Source organism: Ranitomeya imitator, chromosome 3, assembly GCF_032444005.1.
Source record: "Ranitomeya imitator isolate aRanImi1 chromosome 3, aRanImi1.pri, whole genome shotgun sequence".
Classification (NCBI taxonomy): domain Eukaryota; kingdom Metazoa; phylum Chordata; class Amphibia; order Anura; family Dendrobatidae; genus Ranitomeya; species Ranitomeya imitator.
In genome coordinates this window covers 682,806,140-682,812,216 of record NC_091284.1, presented here as the reverse complement: position 1 = coordinate 682,812,216, position 6,077 = coordinate 682,806,140, and the positions used below count along the sequence as shown (strand labels likewise).

The 6,077-nt window shown below is 52.9% G+C and overlaps 1 protein-coding gene across 1 annotated transcript in view; it reads left to right on the top strand.

Annotated features, from left to right (window-relative positions):
• Window positions 1-3,791: 3,791 nt before the first annotated feature.
• The window catches only part of DNAJC14 (DnaJ heat shock protein family (Hsp40) member C14), a 41,019-nt gene continuing 38,733 nt past the window's right edge, over window positions 3,792-6,077 (top strand). The window contains exon 1 of the mRNA XM_069758438.1: window positions 3,792-3,943. The gene's annotated coding sequence lies outside the window, so the exon portion shown is untranslated. The remainder of the gene's footprint in view (window positions 3,944-6,077) is intronic.

The window sequence follows — 6,077 nt, the reverse complement described above, 5'->3', positions numbered from 1 at the left end:
CAGAGTTTACTAATAACTCCACACCTGACTAAAGGTGTGGAGGGTAAATCTGCTTCCCAGAGCTTCCAGCAAGACAGAATTAATTAATACTGATAAGCTGGACAAACATAAAAAACACAGAACGGATAAGTCCACATTCTGTGGACAGAAAAGCGCAAGCAAGAACTTAGCTTAGCTGAACTGGTCAGGATAACAGGGAAATCCAAAGAGATGTGAATCCAACCAGAAACCATTTACAAGTGGCACAAGCTGAAGAGAAAGCCAGGCTTAAATAGCCGAGCAGAAAAGACGATCAGGTGGAAGCAGCAGAAGACAGCTAACTCCAAGGAGCAGCCATACCACTAAAAACCACAAGAGGGAGCCCAAGTGCAGAACTCACAAAAGTGCCACTTACAACCACCGGAGGGAGCCCAAGAGCGGAATTCACAACAGATAGGTTTCCGTTTTGTGTGCTTGTTGGCGATGAGGATGAGGCAGCATTCCCTGAGGTCAACGTCCCTGAGCTGGAGGTGTCTGGAGGAAACTTTGGTACTGCCCAACTCAGGCACCTAACTCTTAACGGGGCATTTGAAAATGTAACTGTGTTAAATGGTGTGTCTCAGGAGCCAGGGCCAAAAGTCGGTTCCCTCATTTTGCTGTGAGTGGAGATCTGCTTTATAGGGTAACCAAGCCAAGAGGTGAGGTAATAGAGCAGCTATTGGTACCAGGGCCCTATAGACTCACGGTGTTAGACAAGGCTCATTCCCATGTGTTGGGTGGTCACCTGGGGGCGGATAAGACCCAGTAGTGCATTCTGCAGACATTCTACTGGCCTGGGTGTTACAGAGAAATCCTGTACTACTGTTGTTCCTGCCCCGTGTGCCAGCTGATCTCACCAGTGGCCCACTTCCGGAGTTCACTCATTCCGTTGCCCATCATCGAGGTCCCATTCGAGCGAATAGCTATGGACCTGGTGGGACCACTGGTAAACTCTGAAAGAGGACATCAATACATACTGGTGGTCCTGGATTATGCTACCCGGTACCCAGAGGCGTTACCCCTAAGAAATGCCTCTGCTAAATGTATCTCGAAAGAGCTGATCCATATCTTCTCCCGAATTGGGCTACTGAAGGAGATACTGATGGACCAAGGGACCCCCTTCATGTCAAATGTCATGAGGGAGTTGTGCAGGACCCTGCAAATTTCCCAGCTCAGAACCTCAGTGTTCCATCCATAGACTGATGGGATGGTGGAGAAGTTTAACAAAACATTGAAAGCTATGCTGAAGAAAGCAGTGGAGAAGGATGGCTGAGATTTGGACTGTCTGCTTCCTTACCTGTTGTTCTCCATCCAGGAAGTTCCCCAAGCTTCCACTGGTTTCTCCCCATTTGAAGTGCTCTATGGACGACACCCTCAAGGGCTCATGGATGTAGTGAAGGAATCCTGGGAAGCTGAAACCACCCCCTATAGAAGCATTGTAGAGCATGTCACCCAGATGCAAGAAAGGATTGCCAACTCGATGCCTATTGTGAAGGAGCACCTCCTCAAGGCTCAGAAAGCCCAGTCTAGTGTGTATAATACTGTAGGTCAGCCAGGGTAAGACAGTTCAACCCAGGGGATAGAGTACTTGTGCTGATACCCATGGTGGAGACCAAATTTCTGGCCAAGTGGCAGGGTCCATATGAGGTGGTGGAGAAAGTTGTTGAGGTCCTCTACAAAGTCCACCAACCGGGGAAGTGGAAGCCCTACCAGGTGTACCACGTGAACCTGATCAAACTGTGGCAGGACAGAGAACCTGTGGAAGCTTCTGGTCTGCTGGTCAAGTCCGATGTTGGTGCCGAGGATGTTAAGGTGGCAGACACCTTGCCTCTCTCGCAGAAGCAGCAGTGCCGAGAGTTGCTACAGCGTAGCATAGACCTATTCTCAGATGTTCCAGAGGTACGAAGAGCATGGCGTCCTGACAGAGCCTTATGTCCGGGTCAACTTGAAGCCATACCAGATTCCTGAATCACGCTGAGTTGTGATCTCCAAGGGGGTAAAGTGGATGTGGAGCCTGGGAGTCATCAAGGAATCCAAGAGTGGATGGTCCAGCCCAATAGTCCTAGTGCTGAAAGCAGATGGCGAATGGCGATTTTGCAATGACTATCGGAAGCTGAGCGAGGTTTCTAAGAACGATGCCTACCCAATGCCATGGGTCGATGAATTAATTGAGAGGCTAGGGCTGGCTCGGTACATTACTAACCTTGACCTCACAAAAGGGTATTGGCAAATCCCCATGTCTCAGGGCGCCAAAGAGAACACTGCATTCTGAACACCAGATGGATGCTTCCAATACACAAGGATGCCGTTTGGGTTACAAGGCACTCCAGCAACGTTCCAGAGAGCCCTGGACCAGATCCTAGCTCCCCACAAGACGTATGCAGTGGCCGACCTGGACCATATTGTAATCTTCAGCCAGGATTGGGGAAGCCTTCTAAGCAAAGTACAGGTGGTATTTGATGCTCTATGGAAGGCGGGGTTTTCCATAAACCCAAAGAAGTGTGACTAGGGAATGGAGGAAGCAAGATACTTGGGCTATGTTGTAGGTAGGAGTGAAATAAAGCCCCAGATAAATAAAGTTAAAGTGATCCAGGGCTGGCCACAACCCCTCCCAAAGAAACAGGTCAGGACGTTCCTGGGCATTGTGGGATATTACCGCCGATTCATCCCAAACTTCGCCATGGTAGCCGACTCTCTGACGGATCTCTTTAAAGGGACAATGTCGGCTATGGCTAAGTGGTATCCAGAAGCTGAGATGGCCTTCCAGAAACTGAAGCTGGCCCTGTGCAAACAGCTGGTCCGGTTTTGGGCAGAGGGGGAGGGTATGTAAGATGGCCACCGGACGAGTTCTCGAGGGGAGCTACGTGTCATCGCAGCTATTAGCTGCGGTGATGTGAGCTCAGAAGTATGCTCTAGCATATATAGTGCTGAGATAGTTATTTGGCCATTCAAGTGCCGCATTTTACGAGCGGTTATAAGAAATGGGTGGGAATGACTGCTCACATATCTCAACCCCAGGAGCGTGGTTTGGCTAATAAAATGGAGGCCAACTGTCTCATTCAGTGTCTGTGGCTGGAGGTGTGAAGACCTCCAGTGTGTGTTGCTAAACACACTGACCTGAGTGAAGGGACCCGCAGTACTATATGGACTGTTTATTTTTCACTTTGTGCTGGAAAAGGCTGTTTTTTTGTTTGGGCTATCCAGAGCTGTTTATGCAGTGCAGTTTTAATAAACTTGCTTGGACATTTCAACAATACCGCTCCATGCGCCTACCGCAACCGCAGCCGAGTACAGATTCCTACACTACATATATTCCTCACCTATCAAACACAGTGAATAAAATATACACCTTTTTATATGGACTATGGGTTCATTTCCTAATTATCTACATATAATTAATGATCATTCCATATCCAAGATGCATAATCTATAATACCTCTCTATACATTTGGACCTATAAGTTATTATGTTCATTCTATTTATTTATTCCTTTTCTTCATTCTTTTTAGTACGCCCTCCGTACATACATAGATCACACAGATCACAGACACACACACAAACCACACAAACCACACACACACACAAACACACACAAACCACACACACACACACACACACACACACACACACACACACACACACACACACACACACACACACACACACACACACACACACACACACACACACACTCTGCAGTCGCTCTGTATCTCCCCACTGAGCCCGTCATTGGGACGTGATGACGTCACTGGTCACGCTGACATGTTGTCTACGTCAGTCCCGGAAGTGATGTTGGGCAGAGTGTGCCTGCGAGAAGCAGCAGCTCAGAGCGACCCGGGGAGACGGGCCAGCTGTTCCCGGTGACCCGTGCACGGTGCCGCCAGCAGGGGAGCTGCGCCGCCCTATCTCCGGAGCTGCCAGGCTGGTAAGGGAGCTCCGTGCACACTGTCCGGGGGCCGCCCGTCCAGTCACCTCATACAGCGACCTGACCCCGCTCCTCACTGTGCCCCACCGTACATGACAGGCAGGGGTGACGCCATGGCTACGGGGCTGTGGACAGATGAGTGACACACTGCTGCCGGTCATGGCGAGCTCCATTCAGTGACGTCCGTACATCGCCTACCCCTCACTGGGGGGCCGCAGGGGGTAGAGGTAGATACTCCCCCATGGAGCCTGCTCTGTCAGCCTACAGGGATGGATGGACCCCTATGTGTGGAATCGCTGCTCCCCTCAGGGGCCACATGTCACCTCCGCAGGGTCTGATGCTGCTCTGGCCCCATAGAGGCATCTAGTGTTACACCCCAATGTGCATCAGCCCAACGTACGGCCGATCCCCAGTGTAGCTGCATGCCTGAAGTGCACGGCGGGGGTTACATGGCGTGGCCAGTCTCCAGTATGGCGCTGCCACAGCTGATCCCCAGTGTAGCTGCATGCCTGAAGTGCACGGCGGGGGTTACATGGCGTGGCCAGTCTCCAGTATGGCGCTGCCACAGCTGATCCCCAGTGTAGCTGCATGCCTGAAGTGCACGGCGCGGGGGTTACATGGCGTGGCCAGTCTCCAGTATGGCGCTGCCACAGCTGATCCCCAGTGTAGCTGCATGCCTGAAGTGCACGGCGGGGGTTACATGGCGTGGCCAGTCTCCAGTATGGCACTGCCATGGCCGATCCCCAGTGTAGCTGCACGCCTGAAGTGCACGGCGGGGGTTACATGGCGTGGCCAGTCTCCAGTATGGCACTGCCACGGCCAATCCCCAGTGTAGCTGCACGCCTGAAGTGCACGGCGGGGGTTACATGGCGTGGCCAGTCTCCAGTATGGCACTGCCATGGCCGATCCCCAGTGTAGCTGCACGCCTGAAGTGCACGGCGGGGGTTACATGGCGTGGCCAGTCTCCAGTATGGCACTGCCACGGCCAATCCCCAGTGTAGCTGCACGCCTGAAGTGCACGGCGGGGGTTACATGGCGTGGCCAGTCTCCAGTATGGCACTGCCATGGCCGATCCCCAGTGTAGCTGCATGCCTGAAGTCCACGGCGGGGGTTACATGGCGTGGCCAGTCTCCTGTATGGCGCTGCCACAGCTGATCCCCAGTGTAGCTGCATGCCTGAAGTGCACGGCGCGGGGGTTACATGGCGTGGCCAGTCTCCAGTATGGCGCTGCCACAGCTGATCCCCAGTGTAGCTGCATGCCTGAAGTCCACGGCGGGGGTTACATGGCGTGGCCAGTCTCCAGTATGGCGCTGCCACGGCCGATCCCCAGTGTAGCTGCATGCCTGAAGTGCACGGCGGGGGTTACATGGCGTGGCCAGTCTCCAGTATGGCACTGCCATGGCCGATCCCCAGTGTAGCTGCACGCCTGAAGTGCACGGCGGGGGTTACATGGCGTGGCCAGTCTCCAGTATGGCACTGCCACGGCCAATCCCCAGTGTAGCTGCACGCCTGAAGTGCACGGCGGGGGTTACATGGCGTGGCCAGTCTCCAGTATGGCGCTGCCACAGCCGATCCCCAGTGTAGCTGCATGCCTGAAGTGCACGGCGGGGGTTACATGGCGTGGCCAGTCTCCTGTATGGCACTGGCACGGCCGATCCCCAGTGTAGCTGCACACCTGAAGTGCACGGCGCGGGGGTTACATGGCGTGGCCAGTCTCCAGTATGGCGCTGCTACAGCTGGCATAAAGAGAAAGCTGTATCGCATCACACTGCGACTAATCTGTCAGCGTCTGGTCACACGGTGTAGCTACCACCAGGAACGTGCAGTGCAGATCTGCGCCATGTTGTGCTGCTCTGAGCAGATCTGCCTGTGACTCTGCTGATGCAGATGGGGTAAAATACAAATAAACTCTACCCGCCCCTCACCTGGCGCTTCTATGGCTTCCTGGCTCCTAAGTCTCCATACAGCCTGGATTCCTGCAATGGTGCCCCGTACAATGTGACTGCTGTGCTTCTACACGTCGTGCACTTTTTTTTGTATTCTGCAAAAAAACAAAAAAAATCCTCAATATGTTTTTTTAAAGATTTCAATCTCAAATTCACACAGAGTTGGGATTCAGAGGTAGACAAACACT